Source organism: Dendropsophus ebraccatus, chromosome 8 (genome assembly GCF_027789765.1).
Source record: "Dendropsophus ebraccatus isolate aDenEbr1 chromosome 8, aDenEbr1.pat, whole genome shotgun sequence".
In the NCBI taxonomy this organism is placed as follows: Eukaryota; Metazoa; Chordata; class Amphibia; order Anura; family Hylidae; genus Dendropsophus; species Dendropsophus ebraccatus.
The window spans coordinates 33182674-33208005 of NC_091461.1; the positions used below are offsets into that span (position 1 = coordinate 33182674).

Here is a 25332-nt window from a genome sequence, read left to right on the forward strand (position 1 = left end):
AGAGAGCCTACTACTTTTTTCTATTTTAGTACTCTCTTAGCGCTGAGACAGTAGTGCACTCGAAGTGGGTGGTCCCCCGTATACATCAGTAAGGTGTAGCTAACCCTCATCACTATATATATATATATATATATATATATATATATATATATATATATATATATATTAATATATATATATATATATATATATATATATATATATATATATATATATATATATATATATATATATATCTTAGTAATAGAAAAAATAATCCTGGCATAAAATAGACTGAAAAGCCATAGAAAAAAAATCACACAAAAAAACTTTGATCTGTTATTTAACTTTTGCAATAAAATTGTATTATGTAGAAAGTAAAGGATAATAATGGACACAAAGTGTGAATTCTATGTTTTTTATCTTGTGACACTGGGCTCAGCATGTATTCCTTGCAAATGCTACGGCCGCTAATTAGCGGATTACCTGAAAGACAGCAATGATGTGTTCAGATTTTTCTCAACAATATTCTCTGCAAAACCATTTAACCTGGGTCACATGTAACGTCATGTCTCTATATTTTACTGCATTCCTCATTATAAGGGCAATTGCATTCCATCATGATAAGTACCAGAAGAAAACCGAGGAATTAATCTTACTAGCTATCTAATATTTGTTGTAGATTTTTTTTTTTTATGTTTATGAGGTGTTTTTTTTCTACAAATTGAGGGAACCCCAATGGACTCCAGGTTTCCCCCATTCGTACAAATTTATACATGGTGAGGTTGTGGTGGTTGTTGGGGGGTGGGGGCCAGGGCTTCACTTTCTCCATTGATAATCTATTTGTGGGGTATTAGCGATACATCTATGACCTCTTGCTGGTTTGGGGGTCACAATGAAGCAAAGATGTAATTTTTGGATATTTTATCAACAGCTGATCCTGCCAGGACAGGGTACTTACCTTTTTGATGCAGAGAATATAGTTCTATCCTCCTGTGTTGTCACTCTGATCAAACAATAAAAGCCATTCTGGTGGAGAATATACAAGGGCTAGAAGGGCATGTAATAGTGAACAAGCTTACTTACAGGATAAAATAGGATCAGAAGAAGTGGTCAATGATCGGAAATCTCCTAAAAATATGTTGGATAGAGTGCAAAGCCAACTATGTTGTATACTTTTTTTAATTTTTTATTACATATTTTTTTATTTATGAACTTTACAAATTACAGAAAGACAGTTTTTTTTTTACAATATGAGTAATTCCTAATATACATATATAACGGTGTCCGCGCAGCCCTTGCCTTAAAGTGACACTGTCCCCCCCTTTTTGCATTCTGACTTCTCTTCATAGATGTAAAGGGTAAATACCTTTACATACCTTATTTTACATCATACGTCATGGTGTTTGTTCAAGTAAAAAGTATTTTTTTTTATCTCCTGCAGATTGTGCCAAGTGGGCGTGGCTTCACGGCAACTGTGCTACTTAGCCCCACCCACAGCACCACCATAGACCCTGCCCCTGCATGACATCATTGGCACATAGGCCTCGCCCCCTCACCATTGGAACAGGCTGGCCTAAAGGTCTAGGCCCATACCAATGGGCATCGAGGGGGAGGGCCTATGTACAGATGATGTCACAGAGGGGCCTAAGGTGGCACTGTGGGCGGGACTGAGTAGCAGCTAAGCCACGCCCACTTAGCACAATCTGCAGATGATAAAACACTTGTCTGGGATGGAGGGGGAGACACACAAGAGAGTTAGGGTCCAATGTCTATTTAGGGGTCTCTTCTGGTTGTACATTATTCTATACTTAACCCCTTAATAACTGCCCTATCCATATATATATGTCACATTTATATAAACCTTACCTACTGTCTGCAGGGGTAGGGAACCTTGGCTCTCCAGCTGTTGCAGAACTACAACTCCCATCATGTCTGGACAGTCAAAGTTTTAGCTTTGACTGTCCTTGTATGATGGGAGTTGGAGTTTTGCAACAGCTGGAGAGCCAAGGTTCCCTACACCGATCTATAAAGCACCTGTGTCTGTATATACAGTGACCATGATACAAGAGTTATTTTTTTTAATTATTTCTATATTGAATTTGGTGATGGAATACCTTACTGGAGGTGTTACTGCTGTTGTCTCCGCTGCTGAGTAGAGTTGATGAAACCTCGGGAAATCCTAGGTTCTATAGAACTCGAACATTCACAGACCTGCCGCATTAGATTGCTGATGCCTTCCGGTCCGTGGGGAAGGAGGAGAGTGCCCGGGTACCCGGCACTCTCCTCCTTCCCCATGGAGCGGGAAGGCATTGGGAATCTAATGCAGCAGGTTCGTGAGTATTCGAGTTCAATCGAACCTAGGATTTCCCGAAGTTTGATCAACTCTACTGCTGAGCATACCTGTGCATTAGGAGAGGGCACCATAGGATCGCATTACACTGGGTGTCACACTGGAGATAGATCAGGAAGCTTCGCCTCATAATTTACAGGTACAGACAGTAGGGAGCGGAGACAATGGCGCCTCCACAGGTACAGACAGCAGGGAGCGGAGACCGTTAAGGTATTTAGGAACCAAATTTTAAATGGGAACATTCCAGGTACACAGTAAATATGACATTATGTATCCCATATTGTGAACACCACACTAGTGCTGCCAGTAGAGATGACCGAATCGCTCATTTAAACTTCATTAAGACTACAAACACACTTGGCGTATCCGCAGCGAGTTTTCCGCTGCGAATTCGCAGCGAGACTCGCTGCGTATCCCAGCCCTATACTTTCAATGGCAGACAAACATGCAGCAGGGATGTACATCCCTGCTGCGAGTTTATGCACAGCCCGCCCCGTTAACCCGCTAGCCGCTGGAGACTATACATTACTGGGTCCCCACTCCTGCTTGCTTTGGCGGTTCCCGGCATGTCCCCCTTGGCCAATCAGTGCGCTGCCCCGCTGCAGCACACTGATTGGCCGAGCAGGACGTGAAGACACCGGGAACCGCCAGAGCAAGCAGGAGCAAGGACCCGGTAATGTATAGCCTTCGGCGGCCGGCGGGTTAACGGGGCGGGCTGCGCACATACTTGCAGCAGGGATGTACATCCCTGCTGCGAGTTTGTCTGCCATTGAGTAAACAGGGACGGGATCCGCAGCGAGTTTCTCGCTGTGAATACGCCAAGTGTGTTTGTACCCTAAAAAATATATATATATATATATATATATATATATATATATATATATATATATATATATATAGATACATGCTTACTGCGCATACAGGGGGGGGCGCCAAATTCAATCTTTGCCCCGGGTGCAGGAGAGCCTAGCTACACCTCTGTCTGAAGTAACTGGCTGCTCAACCAATCATTTGCCACAGCTCTGTCCCGTCTTGGCCAGTGATTGGCAGAGCAGCCTATCACTTTAGAATCCAGCGCTGAAGTTCCAGCAGCGGCTGCGGGCATAAGCTAGGAGAACACTGGGGAGCATGGACAGGTATGTATAAAGTTTTTTTTGTTTTTTTTTGGATTAATATTTTTTATTGAATTTTCTCAAATAAGAACAAAGAGGTAACTACCAGTTACCATAACAATATACAATGCAATACACAACAGCGTATGGGTTGCAGTAAAATAAAATAACAAACAGACAGACTAACACTTCTAAACTAGGCGGGCCCGCAATGCGCATAGGCATTCAAAATAAGAATATGTGATACAAATGCCCAAAAGTATGAATTCTGGGAATGGGTGACATTGGAAAGGTGGAAGGAGAAAACAGTAGAAAATAGAAAACAAATGATCAACCTCACTATCATCAGACACCTAGTGAGGCTCCGGCTGCCGAGCCAAATTCTCTCCACTTGGTCCATCTATTATACACCATAGAAAAGGAGTTCAAGCGACGCGCTATGGACAGTTCCATCTGGTAGTTGTAGCGCACCACTGATAGAATTTCCTCTACGGTGGGGAGGTCAGTGCTTTTCCATCTTTTAGCTATAGCAGTGCGGGTACTGAGTAGGATATGTAAAGCTACTGTCGTATCTGAAGCAGTCCAGTTATCTAGGCCTTAGCTGAGGAAACCTAGTTCTGGTGACCAATCAATTCTGGTTTGTAAAATATTTTCCAGAAGTGAGTGTATTTGCTGCCATAACGTGGCAAGTCCACCAGATGTGTAGTAATGTACCGGTGCTTTCCAGACACCTCCAGCAAGTTAGGGACACACCAGGAAATATTTTAGAGAAGCGGTCAGGGGTCATATACCACCTGTAAACTAGTTTCCTCGCTGCTTCAAGGTGATTTATACAACGGGATACATTGGGTACTGCCCCAAAGGAATTCTGCCACTGTTTAAAGTTGTTGTTTTTTTTTACACATTTATCAGCAAACATTCATCCGTCAGCATACATTCATCTGTCCACAGCACATCGCTTTTATGCGCAGTCCGCGGCTGATGATTTTCCGCAACGATCAGCTGATGATCAATTCTTTGGTTGATTCAGCAGAGTGCTAATCTGCCAAATCGGTCTGATTGGTTAGATTATTGCTCCGTGTAGTAGGGTCTTTACGGAGCTAAAGTCTTTGAGGCTTGTAACATAACTGGTGAATTTTTTAACTTTGTACAGCTTTTAATGAAAATAAAGTTGAATATTTCAATTAAAGGGGTAGTGCGGCGCTAAGAAATTATTCACAAAATAACACACATTACAAAGTTATACAACTTTGTAATGTATGTTATATATGTGAATGGCCCCCTTCCCCGTGTTCCCCGACCCCCACCGTGGACCCGAAGTGTAGTGCATTATACATACCTGATACGTGTCGACCCCCGTCTGCTGTCTTCTGATAGTGATGTAATCTCCAGGAGGCCGGCCGACCCGCTCCTGCCGTCCCTCATGCCGGACCCCCTCTGCCTCTGCCCGCCCTCTCCCGAAGATTACATCACTGTCAGAAGACGGCGGACGGGGGTCGACACGAATCAGGTATGTATAATGCACTACACTTCCGGGTCCACGGGCGGGGGTCAGGGAGCATGGGGAAGGGGGCCATTCACATACATACCATACACTACGAAGTTGTATAACTTTGTAATGTGTGTTATTTTGTGAATAATGTCTTAGCGCCGCACTACCCCTTTAAGAGTCGTTTTTTTTTTTGTTTTTTTTTACAAATTCCTCTGCATTCTTTGTTCTTTGTATAATGTAGTCACCTCCCTAGACTACTTGGTGGGGTAGTGGTCAGTAATGTGCTGCTGGCAAATCTGCTTGGAATATAGATTTCTACATAATGAAAAACACAGCTTTGCAATTAAGGCCGAGCATTTCACATAACGAACTGTAACTGAACTTTAATTACTTTTTTAGCGTTATTCCTCCCTGGGTGGAAATCTTCTTGTGGTGGATAACAAAGGTCTCACTAAGAAACGCAATCATAGATATTCCCCTGAAACTAATTAGAGCAAATTTAATTCTACTGAAGTAAAAGCTGCTAAGACTAGAATGAGGATGGGGAAACCTACTGGACTATGGGTGACAGTATGTAGTCAGAATAGAAAGCAGGCGTCAGGGTAGGGAGTTATTTTCAGCAGTACAATTACAGAATGGCTTGTTAATAGTATATTGAAAGAATAGCCTATTTAATTCAGAGACTTTAGGAAACCAGAGATTTTTCTTTGCTCATATAATAATAAATCGCCAGCAGTGTAATGTGCTTCATCACTGCTCACTTGCTTACATACATCTCGAGTCTTAGGCTGAGTCATAAGATTCCCCGCCTAATAACCAGTTAATACATTATAAGTATTCTTGTGTAGCTGAACTATAGAATTACTGTACATCATCACCCATCAAGGAGGGATCCTTTCAGTTTACAGACTCCTCCTCTCCCAACAAACTCCACCCTCATTGTTTTTCTATATGCACAGAGCGCTGCTGAATATAGACCAGGAGAGCAGTTATATAGTAGGTGAGTCCATGCAGTGATTAGCTAGTTAGTTATACAACTCTCCTGACCCTCAGTGGCTGTCTCTGTGACCAAGATTCCCTACTGTGTCCTAAGAAATGCGGCTTGAAATAGCTCACAAGTAGACAGGTTAAGGGCTTGTTCACACTATGGAATCAGTGCTGAAATTCCGTTTTGAATCCTTGCCTGCGCACTTGTCAATTATTTGAGCAGAGAGGTGCGGAGAGTGGAGGCGTGCAAGGTCCCCATTGAAAAAGATACCTGTAGCAGGCGGGATTCAGAGCGAAGTCCACGGACGGGGGTTCTGAGTGGAATTTTGGCGCCAATGCCGTAGTGTAAATGGCAGTAAGCTGCAATACATATGAAACTCTATGGTGAAAATTAGTAAAAAGGTTTTATGTTACTGATCTTGCTGTGGTTATCGCAATGATGCCAAAGGTATTCTAGGAAATGTAGGCTGCATTTGGAGAGTCATACAGAGGAGAAATAGGCCACATCAATAATAACAGGTATAACAAGGCATACTGAAGAGCTTCTATTTAAGTGTATGACATATCAGAGGTTTAATACCTGATTCCTCTAAGTTAACTGATATGTCTGAGCAACATTTTGAGTATTGTGAGTATATTCATGAAACTTCTGAAATTTCTTAAAATACCAACTCTTGGAAGACTAGATTTCCTGTGACTGTTTCCAATCCTATTGTCAGCGGCCAGCTGGCAGGGTCAGCTTCTGGCACTGGTAGAGCGCGTGGCCGGCCTCTTGGACACACCAACGGTGTCCCTGGCACCACCTAAGGTGAGCAGTTCAGGTGCTGAGTGTTATTATCATCCTGACTGGCGGGCGTCGCCACCAGTCAGCTCTGTTATGTGCTTGGGGGCTGGAGTCTCCTATATCATGTCCATAAGACTACTACGCCCATCATGCCTATTGCCTGTTATAGAGCCACATTTGTGTGGGCCTAGCTAGCTTTCTATATTCATATTGACTTACCTGGTATACTGATTCCTGACTTTAACTCCCTGACTATGCTCCTGTGTTCCGATCCTGTACTGCAATGACCATTAGTGATTGACCTAGTGGACCCTACTTAAGGCTGCGTTCACACTACGTATATTTCAGTCAGTATTGTGGTCCTCATATTGCAAACAAAACCAGGAGTGGATTGAAAACACAGAAAGGCTCTGTTCACACAATGTTGTAATTGAGTGGATGGCCGCCATTTAATTGCAAATATTTGCTGTTATTTTAGAACAACGGCTGTTATATTGAAATAATGGCAGTTATTTACTGATATTATGGCGGCCATCCACTCAGTTTCAACATTGTGTGAACAGAGCCTTTCTGTGTTTTCAATCCTCTCCTGGTTTTGGTTGCAATATGAGGACCACAATACTGACTGAAATATACGTAGTGTGAACCCAGCCTATATTGTGTACGTATTTTCTTGTCTCTGTGTTTGTGTTGCACCATATCCAGAGTAGTATTCAGTCTTCTGGTTGGGGCTGGCTTACTAAGAAACCGATAACTCCAAGAGGCAGGGTCAGTTGTCGGGTTCAAGGGACAGGGCTTCACATTGTCTTTTGTCTCTAGCCACATTCTTAGAGTGGACCATCATTCTAGAAGACAACTTCCAATGACATTTTGGGTGAAATCACTATGATTTAATGGGAACATTAAAGGGTCATTAAACGCAAATAGTAATCCGTACTGTTAGGATGAATGGCACCGAAACCTTGAACAAACAAATTTAGTTTTTAAAAGTATTTAAAGAGAGGGATGTAAGAAATCAAAACTCTAAAGAGTCTCTGACAAATGGAGCGTGACCTGAGATATTAGCGATGAAACATACATACTTTCACCTGGATGAATAATCCTGAGTGCCAGGTGGAATGTACAGTATCAGAGACCTATGCAAATCAAATGGAGGATTGAAGTGCTTGGGAACAGTCTGTGCTTTAAAATTCCTTTATTCTTGCATTTATATTTATTGTGCTTCCATTCTGCTGGAATGAAGCAATTTGTGTGCAAATAAGGCAAGAATATATATTTGTGTGTAGTGTAGTGTTGAAAATGTGTTGAGGTGATAAAGCATGGGGGTGCAGTGAAAGCTGATATAGGGAAACACTATCTATGACTCTTCAGCAACCATAACAGAACATTTCCCCAAATATCTCTTTTCTGCAGGTTTTCAGCCCTATCTTACAGTTTACCTACCATCAAAATAATCTATAGAATTATTAGCATGCTGGTCTAGGAAGAGCCACTCTACAAGATAACCCAATACTAGTATTGCGTAATGTATTCAGCAACTGGTCAGTGCACGTCCCAGGACTGGTCCTATACAAAATAGTGTATGCTTATGCTTACGAAAAAGATCAATGTTTGTCTACATGGCACAAAATAGGTTTTTGATTGGTTTATACTCTTTTGCATTTGAAAAACATGGTGTTCAAGATGTTAGGAGGACACCAACATATATGAAATTTTCATATGGACTAACACCATCACTATTCATATTTTAGTCAATAAGCCAAAACGAGATTGTTCACCTTCCCCTACAACCATTGTAATAGAGATGGGACTGTGGTCATTTGGCTGTTTCCTTGTTCACTTATTTATAAAGGGGGCCATTCTTGTGAAAATATGGAGCCACACACAGGTTTCTACTATACATTTGGAAGTAGGACTTCCTGAAGGACGCGCTCCCTCCAGAGGATCCATAACAACCACCTAGTTGGCCCCATGATAATGAAGCCACTGAATGATGATGAACAATCTTGAATGTTGAACCCTGAATACTGACCCCTCTTCATCCATGAGGACCCCCAAAATGATGATGAAATTAGGTTTGTTACAGGACCACCCATGTTATTAGAACAGCAAAAAATATTATACTCCTGGTTTAAGTTTTTAAAGAGTTCAGGATCCACGATATCACGTCTTTTTGAAACCTACTGGAATGAAGGGCTCTACCAAGTAAAAGTTATATTTTTGTTCCTTTTTTATTTTCACGCATATCATTTTTAGTACTTTAAATTAATATAAAAATACATTGAATTTGGAGCTTAACTTCAGAGGGGAAAAAAAAAACATCGGAATAGGAGAAAACCTTTACCCATTTTCTACTTTGGAAATACAGTCTCAAGAAAATAAAATCCATTTCGTTACAATGCTTCTGCCATGGAAATGCAAATTTGAAATCCTGTATCGTTTACTATATAAAGAATTTTAATAATAGAACATTCCTTTCATCTCAGGAACCTTACAACCTGCTCACTTGTTATGTTCCTGAGCAGATGAAATAATTGGTCTCCCCTGAGGTTTAATCTCATTACTAATCAGATCATTTTTATGGTTTTCCAATTTATTATGTTTAACTAATTTTTAGTTACCACTAATTAGTTTCTCATTTCACTGTTGGCTCCGCATCCACACATTTACAGCCCATTTCTTGTGATCGGAACAAAAACATCCTGGGTATCTGTTCAAGGTTTTGCAATTTAAAAAAATGTAGGGTTTTATTTTTAATTTATAAATTATTTTTATGTGTTTCTTTCACACTTTGCTTTTTTCCAGTGCAATACACTAGACCTAAGCCACATACTTAAGGCCCTATTACACAAAGCGATTATCCGCCGTATGCGGCCGATACGGCCAATAATCGTCTTGTGTAATGGAAGGCAACGTTCAGTCGACATTCATGATGTCAGCTGATCGTTGTCTTTCAACATGTTGAAAAATAAATGATCAGGATAGCAGCGATATGCTGCTGTCGCTCCGTAGAATAGGAGCGGCAGCAGCAGACCGCCACTATCTCCTATGGGTTGCCCAGACAATCTAGCGATTACCTGGGCAGCCCCCCCTCCCACTGCAGCTCCCTGTGGCCCCCTCGACCGCAGATTGGCTCTCATTTGCTCCTCTGAATCGCCTCATGTAAAAGGGGCATTAGGTCTAAAAAAAATTAAAAAAAAGAGTTTGACACTTTCAGGATGTAACTGTATGTCCTTTTTTGCGGTGAGTTACAGCTCAAGGAAGTACAGTTTTGTCCTCGGATGAAATGGGCGCAGGCAGGTCCCAGCTGTAAATGATAGCCGTGCATCTGCCGCAACCTGTGCCGGTGCAGTTATTGTCCTAAAAAACAACTTTTAAACTTGCAGCGATGTGTCAAATTGGTGTGGCCTAGAGTGTCTGTTCCCTAGGCTTGCATCACCTCTCAATCCCTCTTCCCTGCCCTCCTCATCATTAGGAACACAGATTTCTCCTATTCATCACTTGTCTGAACACTGCACATGTGCTGGATCATTATATATCCAAATGCTATTCCAGGAGGATTGTAGTGGAGAGAAGGAACTCTATTGTCTTTGGGCGTTGTCATATAGTGAGTGGTGAACAGTTCACCACTTGCCAATTGTAAGTGTTTCCTACTGGTTGACTGCTGTTCACACGGTTCCGCTCCCGATTAGTGTTTTTTTGCATTTTTTCTGACATATTTAGAAAAAATTTAATTTGATGTATGATGGGCATACACTTTAAGGCTATGTTCACACTACGTATTTGACCAGCCGTTCCGTGACTCCGGCCGGATGATCTTTCCTCCGTGGAGCTCTGATGCGGGCGCATCAGCGTGCGCCCGCATCAGAACTTCCCATAGCACAGAGTGAAGCAAGCGACCGTAGCCTCTCGCCTCACTGTGTGAACTGACAAGTCCTTCTGTGGGCGGAATATATTGAATTCCGTCCGCAAATAATGGACCTGTCAATTGTTTGCGGCGCCGTATGGGAACCGTCCAGAGCGCACACAATGTGTGTACGCTCCGGCCGGGATCCCATAGCAAATATGCTATGTCGAGAACTACGGCCGTAGATTTACGTAGTGTGAACATAGCCTTAGACTAAAAGAACACATCAGCTTGGATTTAATCATACGGGAAGATAGGTCCACTACATCTTTAAGTATAAACCTCATACTTGAGATAGAAATGCCCTTTTATAAGTAAAGTTGAAATGGAATCCAAATGTTTTCCTATACTGACAGTATCCATTTTACAGCAGGTAGATTTCAGAAAGATCCTGGAAGAGTAGCAGTTCTAATAAAATATTGAAGTGCATCACAGTTACTCTGGAAGGTTTTAAGAGCATCCGAGTAGCATTAAATGTAACAGTCAGTTAAAAATGGCTGTATGGAGTACAGCGTCTCATAATGCAGTCTGTTCTGGCCTTTCTCGACTCCCCAAGAATTATAGGTGCATTATCCCGTATGCATCATTTATATCTACAAGGATTGCCTCCCTCTTCCTTGTCACGAATGCCCTTATTATTACATGGCTTGAAATTTTATTCCAGAATCCTTTTAGAGCACAACACCTTGTGAAATCGGGCTCAATTCTTAATTAAAGACCGTTTAAGATGTCTAATAAAAGGCACTTACCTTCTTATGGAGTTGTTAAATGTTTTATTGAGGAGATTTTTAAGTTCATTTTAAAGTGAGCACTTTTAACAAGGGCTAAACTTTTTTTTCCTTTGTTTCCCGTAATAGAAAGATTGTTATCATTTATTATTACAACATCATCAAGCGTGCCGATGCGAAAAGTTATACAAATCAGAGAAGTCATATAAATACAATTAGCGCAGTGGTTTCAATTGTAGTAGTAACAACATACAGGAGACGAGAGCCCTCACCATAAGTTATATAGCACTAGGAGATAGAGTGGACCGGCACTACCAATAACCACACACTTCTGGAGCAGCTAATCATATACAATAATATATCCCCTGTGCCTCCATTTAGTTATAATGCCTCCCATGCTCTTATTTGATAATAATGGCTCACATGCCCTCATATAGTAATAATGTCCTTCTGTACCTCCATTTAGTAATAATTCCCCCTATGTTTATATTTAGAGATGAGCGAATAGTGAAATATTAAAAAAAAAAAAAAAAAAAGACAAATTTGGTCAGCTCTCCTAGAACACCATTCACACTAGGCAGGAGCATGTTGCGATGGCTGATGTTGCAAACACACAAAAACACAAAAAAAATGCAACAGCTCACCGCAATGGCAAGATACAGACCCACTACAGACATGAAAATAGTTAAAAGCAGCCCCCCCCCCCCCAACTGCAGTTGGGGGGGGACTGCTTTTAACTATTTTCATGTATGTAGTGGGTCTGTATCTTGCCATTGCTGTGAGCTGTTGCATTTTTTTTGTGAAATATTGGAAATTCAATTCGAATAGCTCCCGATATTTGTATATTCGAACATCGAATCCCATTATAGTCTATGGGAGAAAAATACTTGGGACCTGGAAATCAATATTCAACCACTAGGAGGTCACCAAGTGCGCAATGACAACTCAGGAAATGATGCCAACACCTCTGGAATGCATATGGGACCGCAGGGGAAGCATGCCTGGGTAAATCTAACATTAGTGATGAGCAAACATCCCAATTTTCGGTTCAGATCCCTAAAAAAAATGTTTGTGATCGGTTCGTGTACGCCAAACGTTCACAAACAAATTATGAATGGAAAGTAGAAGCGTATGTTTCAGTCTAGAAGTATGCACTTGCGTACGTATGAGGTCATGTGCTGTGTAAAATATGTAATAGCGAAAATCAACAATAACTACAAATCAGTAGTAGCAAGATAACAGGTATTATCCTGCAATTACAGTATACAGCCGTATACACTATCAGTAGATGTCTGAACACACTGCCTGTCTCACAATAGCTTCTAAATATATGGTTTTTATACTTTTAGCCCTAACAAGGGCTTTTGGGGGTCCCTTCCTACTTCACCTAAAAGTTTTCTCTACCTGGTATACAGTCGGTCCCTCTCTAGCTCCAACCAACTAGTGACACAAATCTGAAATCCCCTATTCTTATATTGAGGAGGTGACATAGTTTAGACAGCCAATCACAGTTAGAGGTTTTTTTTAAAGTCCTGCCTATTCCTAGTGCATGTCCCTCCCCCCTGCATGTTTATTGGTTGAAAAAAAAAGCGCCAGGGGGGGTGGAAAGGCAAATCGAATTTTTACTGCATTATTGTTCGAATATTCAATTGCAATCGAATAGCGTGAATGCGTACTATTCGATCGAATACTATACTATTGTGTGTGTGTTTGGAGGTTGCAAATGCAGTGATGGGAGAAAGTGTCCTGGAAATCTGGGAATGCCCAGAAGTTGCAGTGCCATACTAGATGTTTAAGACCCCTGATTTTTCATCTTTTCTACAATTCAGCATCATTACACTAAAATAAAATATGAATCTCTTGAATTTAATATTTGTTGTACTTGCAGCGCCAAGACCAGACCTTCGTGGACTCCTCTGTCAAATCTTGTGAAAATGTAAAAACAAAACATCAACAACTCAAAACTACAAGACCACTCCAATGCAAGACCACTCCAACAAGCTCAAGAATGGTTTAGGAAGACCGAACAGTGCTGCATATTTGTTTCAATAAGGTATGGATAGTGTTGTAGTTTGCAGTTTTTTAAACGTTCATCTTTAAGTATATCAATTATTCATAATCATTGAAAAGCCATAAAAGTTTAAAGCAATAACGGTGTAATCGAAAAGGCTCACGCAGGAGCTCTTCCCGAGCTTTACATGAGATAATTACACATCCCCAAGATCACAGAAATAAATGTCATAACACAGATAAAGACATAACAACATGACAAGACCAGACTAGACACAGACTTTTTTTTATATTTTTACCAGATACCATTTATAGCTAAGCCATGAAGGCCATGAAGTGTCAGACTGGGTTAAAAATAAAATTTTAATGGGTTATCCAGCGCTACAAAAACATGGCCACTTTCCCCCTACTGTTGTCTCCAGTTTGGGTGGGGTTTTGAAACTCAGTTTCATTGAAGTAAATGGAGCTTGATTGCAAACTGCACCTGAACTGGAGACAACAGTAGGGGGAAAAGTGGCCATGTTTTTGTAGCGCTGGATAACCCCTTTAAGTTATGGTTACTCCTCTCATGGACTCCACTGCAGAATTGCCCAGTTCCTCCTGATCTCCTCTTCTTGATGTGGTATTGATGCAGCAGGAAAAGCTAAGGTGGGTTACTGTTGTGGCCAATGGCTGGCAGAGAGGGAACTTTCTGTGTGTAAAACCGGAAAACCGGATGCCAGGAAGTGAAAATCATTGGGAATTCAGTAAACAGCAAACCAGAAGTAACATGGGAGAGGTTATATATATCATCTGTCTTTTTTCAGAACATATAAAAATGATTTTATTCTTCTGTGCAAAGTGCTATAATCTGGAATGCCTCCTTTCTCCTCCCATTACGGGATTACAGGGAGCAGAGGGTGAGTGCCCCAGTTTAGGTTAGGGTGAGGCACACCCCATTGACACCTAAGTAGTGCTGTCCTCCTCCACAATCTGTAAAAATCATAGTCTGTCAAGGGGGCAGTCACCAGTATAATTAATGGGATGTAAACTTGAGCACTGGTCCTGTTGAGTACTGAAAGAAAGTGGACAACCAGTTGACAGTCTAGACCAGTGATGGCTAACCTTGACACTTCAGCTGTTGCAAAACTACAACTCCCATCATGCCTGGGCAGCCAAAACCATATCTTTGGTTGTTCAGGCATGATGGGAATTGTAGTTTTGCAACAGCTGGAGTGTCAAGGTTAGCCATCACTGGTCTAGACCATTGTAACAGGCAACTAACATGGACCTGCTGTGCTACAAAACCTGGAACAGCTGGTTATCAGCCAAGTAGGGCCTATAATCATTTGGTGTAACAGGATCCTAAGGGTATGTGCACATTAACCCTTTGAGGACCAGGCCCAAAATGACCCAGTGGACCGCGCAAATTTTGATCTTAGTGTTTTCGTTTTTCCCTCCTCCCCTTCTAAGAGCTCTAGCACTCTCAGTTTTCTATCTACAAGCCATGTAAGTGCTTGTTTGTTACAGGAATAGTTGTACTTTGTAATGGCGTCTTTCATTTTACCATAACATGTATGACGGAATCCCAAATATATTATTTATGAAGATATAAATAGGTGAAATCGGTAATCGGTAATCTGCGCACTTTTTCCCCTCTTTTCGTGTACGCCGTTCGCCGTTCGCAATGACACTTGTTATATTTTAATAGATCGGACAATTATGCACGCTACGGTATATTATATGTTTATCTATTTATTTATTTTTATGTTTTATTTATATTATGGGAAAGGGGGGTGATTTCAACTTTTATTGGGGGAGGGGCTTTGGGGTAGTGTGTTAGTGTTTTGAATTTTTTTTTTTTTTACACATTTGAAGTCCCTTTGGGGGACTTGTACATACAGTACTTGGATTTCTACACTGACCATTGCTATGCCATAGGCATAGCATTGATCAGTGTTATCGGCGATCTGCTCATTGAGCCTGCCTGTGCAGGCTTAGTGCAGCAGATCGCCGATCGGACCGCACGGAGGCAGGTGAGAGACCTCCGGCGGTCCGTTTCAACGGTCGGGACCCCTGCAGTCACACTGCGGGGGTCCCGATCGGTAAGTGACAGGGGACTCCCCCTGTCACTTGCACTTAAACGCCGCGGTCGCGCCGCGATCGCAGCGTTTAAGGGGTTAATGACACGCGGCAGCGCGATCGCTGCAGTGTGTCATTACCGGTGAGGTCCCGGCTGCTCACTGCAGCCGGCCCCCACCTCCTATGAAGCCGGACAAACACCCAGGACGTAGGGTTACGTCATGGGTCGTCTGGGCACAGACTTCCATGACGTAACCCTACGTCCAGGGTCGTCTAGGGGTTAAGGAATCTCGGTGGATCACCAGCCACAGGTTCCGCAGCTCACCCCCGCTCATGGACACTGGCAGCCATGCGCATCTCCGCTGGTCCCATAGGCTTCATTCTACGGTTTGGCAGATTCTGCCATCCACCCAAAGAATGAACCTGCTCACGGGGGAATCTGGCAAAGCCAGCGGCCGTGAGTGGGGACGGGCTGCGGAATCTGCGGCGGGTGATCCACTGGGATTCCCTAGTGTGCACATACCGTAAGGCAGAGGCAAGAACAGATAATAAGATCAAGACAGGTGGTGTAGGTCAGTTTCAGAGTCAACAATCCAAGTCGATCACAGGAGAGAGAGTACAGTACAGGAGGGATTGAGCAGAGTTGAAATCCAGAACACAGACAAGGGTCAATATACAGAGATCAGGATCGGGAAAAGAGGGGTTAAAAAAATAAAAAGCCCAAAAACCTTTACTTATGATATCCCTTCAGCACAATGTAAATGCCTTGAGAGCTTGTGCCTATGGCAGGTTACTAGGTCTGTTGTACCCCTTTATGTTTCCATTACACACATACATGAGACTTTGCAATAGGCCACAATAGTCTCCGCTTATTTGCATTTACCATAATTACAAAGTATTCGAAAACCTGAGTGATCTTGGTGCTGCTGAAATTGACATCCCTGTTATTTGCTGTTCCTCCAAAATTACTATAATCTACCAAGTTTTATTATGTTAGTTTATTTTTAAAAATGACTAAGGCCTGTAAGAAAGCGTTCAGAAGAATAATTAGGAACTCTATTGGGGCGTTTAGCGACGCTTTGTATTTTAAGGGCTGTTTGTAAGAGCTGTATATTCTTAGCTATGTTATTAATTGTGGTGGTTGACTAAATGGAGGCCTTTAACGTCACAGAGTTTACGATAGCATAGGCTTGAAAAAAATAGAGTGACAGATGGTGCTTGGTGACTGCTGGAAATTCCCAAACTGCCAGTTTTTACTTGATTAAATTTAAATTATGAAATTAATATTTCTATTGGTGGGGTTAGGTATCACTCCCTCATATAGAAACATATACCTCCTATAAATCCAATGAGCTTTATCTGCAGTACAATTGTTACTATACAGTAAGAACAAATCACAGTCGTATGACCATATAGAATAATTTTAAAAGGAAACACTAATGATAGTAATTAAATTTGCAGTTTTATTATCTATGGCCATGCCACTGTGGTTCGAAGATAGTGTATACAGTAATAATTCTTCTATCGTTGAAATGCTTGACCTGCAAATAAATATTTGTTGTATAACTTGCCAATTATAATATAAACTGTATATAAATCTATTTAAAATAGAATGAATCCACTGTATATTTATCTAAACCAATGGAGTGAAAAGCTGAGAGTGGATCTGGTACAATTTTTTGGGTATAAGTAACAGAGATTTGTAGCATCTCAGCTGAAGCAAAAATATGAGCAGCTTATGAGTTTCAGCTTAGATGTGTTCTGTAACCTATTTAGAGTGAATGTACCACTAGGTAGATCGCTTTGTGTTTTTTACATGAATAGATCAGCGCTGGTACGGGGATGCCTGTGCTGCGGTCCTTTTTTGAACCGACACCCAATTCCCGCTTATGGTGCCAGTCTATTACCAAGCACCAGCCCGGCAAGAAGCACTGGGGCAGGCCCTCCAGCCTCCAGTGTGACGATCTCCCCTCCCCATTGATTCTAATGGAGATGTGTCATAGAGGGGGTTCATCATACTGGGAGCCAGCGAACCTGCCCCCAGTGCTCCATACTGTGCCAGTCCTTGTAAATAGACAAGAGCCATAAGCAGGAGCCGGCAGGCGGCTAAAAAAAAACACTGCGTCACCGGCATCCCCGTGCAAGCGCCGATCTGTTCATGTAAAGAACACAAAGCGTTGTATCTAGTGTTACATGCACTTTAAGCTGTTCAAACTTCTATACATATTGGTACAAGGCATGAAATAAAAGTTGGAAGACTTTTCAGGCTACAAACCTTTTTTTTGCGGACTGTACAGTATATTGATGCTGGGTTCACACATGGCAGTTTTTGTGCCAAAATAAGAAGTGGATTTGAATAGGATGGAAAATATAAGGGGAGGACTTAAACTTCTCTTTCCTGTTGGATCCACTACTGTTTTTCCAAAAAAACTTCAATTTGTGAAACCAGCGTTAATCCATAATTTTTTGTTTGTGATAATGCATTTCGGAGATAGGCAAGTTAGAGTTCTGGCACTTGACGTCTAGACAATGGACTGTTTGGGATGTTGTGCCCATAGTGGGGCACCATGCAGTTTAAAAAAAAAAAAGACCTATATTGTTCGCTCTGAACAGTGTGTTAATAGTTTTATTGCTATTTTTACCTATCTACTGCTACATGAAACTACTCTTTACACCTCGCTTTGTATTGTCAGCATTCTAAACATCATTGAGCTAGAATAATTACTGCTGATGACATTGGTTACACGGCCTCAGAGCCCTTCAAGGTGTTTAAATCTTTTTCGTACTGACTAGACAGACTTGGGGCCACATTGACCTCCTTTTATACTGTACTTTTAATTCATGATGTGAAAATCTTCATCTCACATAATTAGCGACTTAACAAGTCCTACATTTCTAGAAGTTTTCTGAATACAGCACTTGCGTGTCAGGAACATAAACCTTTCGAAAAGTCAAAGCCGAAGATTCGTTCACGCTTCAGAAGAATGACTTAAGGCGATATATGCAACATATGAATGTTGGATTTATTCATAGTAGCGTAATCAAACTATAATTCATTCATATAATATTAAATACTACAGTCGTGAGTTTCCATTTTTGCTTTCAATAAAACAAAGGAGCAAATGTAAAGGCAGAATTCACAGAAATGAAGCAATAGTATTTTTAAAGGTATATTAGCAGGATTTTTCATAACAGATTCTGCCATGGGTTCTATAGCATACATGTTACAAATCTTTGGTAAAAACAAATCTGACAGTATGCCTTGGATTTCTGCTATGGATTGTCAATAGTACTGCAAAAGGGGTGTGAACAACCCATGGGTGGGTGGGGTTTCAGCTGTCCTGGAATGGGGCTTAAAGTGATATTGTCACCCCCTTTCCATATAAGGAGTTCTCAGCACCCTTTAAATTTCATATCTTACTGTATAAAAGATTTCTTGGTGGTCTCTATCCTCAAAAAGGCATGTTATTGCTGCTTGACAGCGCAGTAGGAGACAGTGCCACCATTCTTTGTGATGTCATTGGTGTCTACGCCCCACACCCTCGGCAGCCAGGGGATTGGGCCGAACAAGAGGCCTAGACCCTGCCAGACCCTGCCCCCTCTAGGTCGCCCCATTCCAATGAGTGTCGAGGGGGGACTAGAGAGTGATGATGCCACTGAGGGGGTGGGGCCTACAGCGCTGATGTGGGCAGAGATATTGGGCCCCATAGCCATTAGGCCCTGCCCCTAAAGCACTGTCCATCAACAATAACATGCCTTTTTGAGGGGAGAAATGATTTATACGGTAAGATATGAAATTTCTATTATATAACCTTAAGAATGGAACTATATGAAGTTTTTACACACCTGGCTAAAACTTTTATACACTACCTTATAAAAATATCATCATCCCCTATCAGTAGCGGGGCTACAATCTAAACATTAATCAGTTGGCTTCTCAGTAAATAGACTATACTGTCTGTCAGTACATTTTTGGGTTCTAGAAAAAGACCAGAAAACCCAGAGGAAACTCACCTAAATACAGGGAGAATATACAATCCTTATGCTTACAGTGGGCCAAGCCTTATTTTCATATGCATCCTCCTCCTGTAGAGGCCATTTATTTTTAATGTCTGTGAGATGGCAGGTCTCCAGTATAGGAAGGCCCAGTGACATTAACATGCGTGCCTGAGAAGTCCAGCGGGCCATTAATTCTCCAGGCGACATCAACTGAACAGCTATCAATTTTCCTGATTTTTAACTGAGCTCAGAGTCTGACATGTGATACTGTGTCACCTCCAATCCCGGTAGACAGCTGACCAGGTAGAATAGGGGGTCAGGGAACTCCTCTTCTGGAGAATGGTGTGGATCCTACCTCTGGTTATCGATGGGTGGAGCATAAGTTTAAACATGGGCAACTAACACAAAGGCTCAAATTTATCAAAACTAATACCAAAGCTAAACCTTTTTCCCATATAACTATATAACTATGGTGGCAAATTACTAAAGAGGCTCAACAAAGAGTATACTGGTGACCAAGTGCAATATGATTATTGGCAATACATGGCACCTGTCTTGGTGACGTGGTGGCCTTGTGTACTGGACTTCACTTATAGAGTGACGTGACATAGGACTGTCCATTTAAGGGATTACTGGTTCGCCGTTATAAGACCATGACAAAACAATAGATTTTTAATCTTCAATCTACCGTATGTCTGTTCTATGTCTTTTTATTCTTTCTGGGCTTTGTGCCTTTTACGCAGACAGTCTAACCAAATGAAGCAGAGTTGTTTAGGTCATTGTGACCATGAAAGAGCATTGACACATTCCATAACTGCTTCTCTCGCGGAGCCTTAATGTGAAAGATGGAAAAGCGAATTAGCCTAAAAAGAATTTCAATGCAAATTTGATGGAAAAGACCCTTTTTTATTGCCACTATAAGTTGCATTTGCAAATACATATAATTAATGATCCATCAGGCTTCCCATATTTCAAAAGTACTTTATGCAGTAAAATTGTATATGACATCACTCCAAAAGAGTAAACACATTTTTCACGGTGCTTATCTGCAATGTTAATACATGGGAATTTTGTACCTAACAGCTTACATTAAAATGACAAAATATTGTGGCAAAAGGGAAAAACTGGGTTTGTTGGGTATGATCGATGGCACAGATTTCAAAACAGGCATTTGCATGTGCATATATTTCCCATCCATCTCTCCACTGCAAGATACGGCTGAGGTTCATGAATAACGTCTTCCCATAACTCACAAAAAATCAGATTTTACAATTACGCTGGAAAAATACTATGATGTTTCTTCAGCTACTTGCATAAATTCCCAGGCTTGCTACTAACTTTATGAGCAAATGAATCATTAGAATATTTAAAGAGCCAGTAGACTCACACTCTATCATAGCGTTACCATATTGAGTGTTATATCCCGGCAAAACCATTTTGCTAGAAGTCGAGTAAGCTACGAGGAGGAGGAAATTTTGACCTGTGCTACAATAGATGTCAACAAGGCATGTACAGGACTAAGGGTACTATTACACTGAACCATAATCGGCCGAATGAGGCCGATTCGGCCGATTATCACTCCGTGTCATAAAAACAATGATCAGCTGATGACAACGATCATCGGCTGATCGTTGATATAGGTTTGAACCTACAATTGTAGGGCGCCGACCGCGCATCGCTATGTGTAATAGCAATGCACGGCCGGCGACTGACGATATACATTACCTGTCCAGGCTGCAGGGCTCCTCTTGCGGTCTTCTCCCCAGGTCCTGCGCGCTCCAGCTTCAGAGCGGCCTGTCTGAGCTGACAGGCCGTTCAGCCAATCACAGGCCGGGACTGCCACTGGACCCGGTGAAACTGGAGTGCGCGGGACCCAGGGAGAAGACCACAAGAGGAGCCCTGCAGCCTGGACAGGTAATGTATAAAGTTAAGCAAGGGCTGCAAGGACATTGGAAACAATGTCCCTGCAGCTCTTGTTAAACGATAATCGGGCCGTGTAATAGGCCCAGTAAACAAGCGCCGATCTAGCAGATCGGCGCTTGTTTACAGTTATCGGCCCTTCATCAACCCGTGTAATAACACCCTAAGGGTCTGTGCACACTACTGAATAAATGAGGATCACCTGCCATGGATTCCGCTGCTCGCCCCCGCACACATTTCCGCCCATGCCATAGACTCCATTCCATGGTGAAGCGGATTCTGCCGCCTGTCCAAAGAATGAACAAGTTCATTCTTTGCACGGACAGCAGAATCAGCCCGACCATAGAATGGAGTCTCGGGCAGAAATAAGATGAGGGAAAGCCCAGGGTGCTTGAGTCAGATCATTCGGCATTTGATTATCAATAGCTGAGGAGGTTGGATACAGCAATAGGGAGTCTGTGAAAACAAAGATATGCTGATTTCTAGTAGTGAACTTATAGTAGTGGACTTTACCACTGGGCATCAAGCCAGGAACTCCCATATGAATAATTTGTAGAGTGAATGATGAGACAAGCAAAAATAAAAGAAGGAACATCATGTTGACATTTGGACATATACAGTATATCTGGTACAAAAAATCTCTTTAGTTGCCAATTACGGGTTCATCAATGACCATCAATAATACCAGGAAGCCGATTGTTATGTATTGGACATTTCTCCAGGAATATATGCCCATTACACCTTATACTGTCTTCTTATAGTTTATAATCCAACATTATGTTTGAAGTTATAGTATAGTATAGATGGTTGCAGTTTTGACCACCCAGTCAAGTCATCTTACCTCTTATTGTCATTAATCAGTCTATAAACTGTAAAGGTCTGACTACACTGGTACTTCACAATGCCTATAAAGAACGGGTTGTGTTCCCTTACTTCCAATTTAGCATAATTTGTGGCACAGTCAGACATGACAACACAGAACCATTAAAGGGGTACTCCAAGATACAAATAGTAGGCAAGATAGGTGCAATATGGCACGTATAGATGGGAAGCAAGGTATTTTATCTTGGAATACCCCTTTAAACCATACAGATTAAAAAATAATCATAATTCAACAATTAATACAGCATAACTGCTTACTGTATCAGTGCAGGGGCTCCTGTCAAAATTACAGGTGCCCCTCCTTTTGTAGAGTTTTATCCTCAAGAGCAGAAAGTGTGCCAGCCTGTGGCAAATATTCTGCGTTAATTGAAATCTTGTAATCCTACCGCAGTGACCCAGGTTATACCAAAGATTAGGCAGAGCCTCTCCACTTAATGTCCTTGAAACAGAGACAGTAAGCAATGATATATACTTATAACTGCTTACTATAAAGATGCAGGGGCACCTGTTAAAAGACAGGTGTTCTGCTTCTCTTTGGGGTAGTGCAACACTGTTTTCTGCTTTACAATGTGTCATCTCCCAGATTCTTCATCTGCGTTGCAGCTTCTTTGCTTATCACCTCCCATGTTAACTCAAATTGGAAAAGTAACCAAGTTGGGGCTCGCAGTGATGGTCTTAATTCTGGGACTGCAACCAACCTGAGGCTCTATAATAACCTTACCTGCAATGTGCCATTTATAATACTTCTGTCTTATGTGAAAAGGGGTATTTGTTATAAAACCTCTGCTATGCTCCTGGACACAAGAGTTTTGGTTGGAACCTCTTTCTTCATTTGACCTCATTCTTCTTTATGGGTCAGTATACTTTATGTTTGGTTGCCACTAAGATGAAGGAAAAACTCAGATTCTTACAACTTCATTGCTGTGCCTCTATCCCTTTTCCTGATGTTTCTTAGGGAGATAAAATACTTAATGCAGAATATAAATGTGATGTTTGGCAATGCAAGTCTGGGTTTTAAAATGCTAATAATGTGCAGTAAGAGCTTTCAGGCTGTCATGCTAACTTATGTTACTGGTTTGTAAGATGACACAGATTAGCTTTTAACTTCCTATGCCCGAGGCACATAGCATGGCTTTGCTGAGCTGGTAGGGAAAGCAAGTAACAGATGGACCAAAATTCAGGTATCCAGTGTCTTGGAGTTGTCTGTGGACTGATGTGTAATGATTGAATGACTTACACATCTAACTTTGTAAGATAAAGTATTAGACACTGTCTTAGCAAAAAACTTCTGATGTTCAGTGCACCGGGAATTGCAATATTTAATATTTATGCAGAATGTTTCTTCCATGGAACTTATCTTTAGAAAGTGTATGAAGTTTAAACAGGGCTACTAGAGTACCAGAGGATTTGCTAGTGGGCTATGGCTCTTAATAATTGGCCAATAATACAACCAACCTCAAGTCTAGCAGAGGACCTGACACTAGCATTTATGTCAATGAAGAGTGCACCATACAGTAGATCAAATGAATGGGACTAAGCTGTAGTAACTTAACAACTACTGTATATGTACACTGTGCCTGGTAAAACTTTGAGTGGTCAACATGGGCTCTTCATTATGCTGGATTGGTGGAGACACCATGGTTCGCATATTGATGGACTCTACCTGACATAGACCATAAAACTGAATTCTTGTACATATGCTTCAAAGAGGTTATCCAAGGTAAAGAAAAAAAAAATGCTGCTACTACTACACTACTAAACCAACATGGACATGAGCAAAATAAATCCTTAAGTCCCACTTGGATGCCCCCACTCCACACTGATGAGGGGCAATACCCTGAAACATGTGTCTGTGGATGGATGCCTGGCTTTGGTAAACCCTTGTCATGTCGCAATACTCGAGTTAGATTTTGATGTAAAAGGGGCCACCCTGGTATTTCCCTATCTGTGTCCCAATACTCGCAACCGAGTGGGACTTGAGGGGCTACGTATCAGGGTTGTTTGGTGATCTCCCCACTCGGATGCACCCCTTGGCAACAGGTTTTCCTTCCCTGGAGGGATATCTGACTATTCCCATGTTTTAAGACTGGCAACCAAGGCTCCATGGACCTCTTTCTTACATATTCTGGTTTATCTCTTGCATGTTCCTACTTGGCATCCAGTGATATATGGGATGCCGATCCTGGTGTCTATTTTAGTACAGTTTTCCAATACAGATCCCGCTTTTTACAGTTCACACTTGGAAAGATGAAAAGAATCTGACTTGGACCAGTGTTTGCAGTCTCAGCCTCTAGGTTAAAGGGAATCTGCTAGCTCCTGGGCCCTACCTAAGGTGCTGACATTGTGCTGTAGCTGGCAGCCCCCAGTGAGCATGGTGCCTTTTTGGTAATTTTCCATGCAGCGGATTATGTACAATCGTATGTCTCCTACTGTAGTAAAGAGTCAAAGAGCAGTTGTTCGTGCCACACTCTGGCATGCACCTTCCTCCCTCTTCATGAATAATCAATGCTGCCTGGCCTCCTGCTCGCTCAGCTGTCAGATTGCAGATCAGTAGGCAGTTTATGTCCGAAAGAAACACTCAGGTATAATTGAATCTCTTCTCCCTAATGTGTCTAGAGACCAGCCAGCAGTTCAATCTCTGGTTTGAGTCCCCTGGTGGAAATTGAATAGATGTCTTTTTTTCTCAATATTGTATCATTTTTAAGGCTATGTTCACACACAGTATTTTTTCTCAGTATTGTGGTCAGTATTTTGCAACCAAATCCAGTAGTGGATTGAGAACACAGAAAGGCTATGTTCTCACACTGTTGAAATTGAATGGATGGCCGTCATTTAAAGGCAAATATTGGACGTTGTTTTAAAATAACAGTAATTATTTGCTTTTAAATTATGGACATCTACTCAATTTCAACAGTGTGTGAACATAGCCTTTCTGTGTTTTCAATCCACTTCTGGTTTTGATTGCAAAATACTGGCCAAAATACTGAGCAAAAATACTGTGTGTGAACATAGCCCTAAAAATTATACAATAATGAGAAAAAAAGACCTCTATTTAATTTCCATCAGTGGATTTGAACCAGAGAATGAACTTTTGGCAGGTCTCTAGACAGGTGAGCAA

At 41.6% G+C, this 25332-nt stretch overlaps 1 protein-coding gene across 2 annotated transcripts in view; it reads left to right on the top strand.

The window, feature by feature from the left end:
- The window catches only part of LOC138798507 (heparan sulfate glucosamine 3-O-sulfotransferase 1-like), a 129996-nt gene that overhangs the window by 76317 nt on the left and 28347 nt on the right, over nucleotides 1-25332 (top strand). For both annotated transcript variants that reach the window (XM_069979003.1, XM_069979005.1), the window contains exon 2: nucleotides 13231-13395. The gene's annotated coding sequence lies outside the window, so the exon portion shown is untranslated. The remainder of the gene's footprint in view (nucleotides 1-13230; nucleotides 13396-25332) is intronic.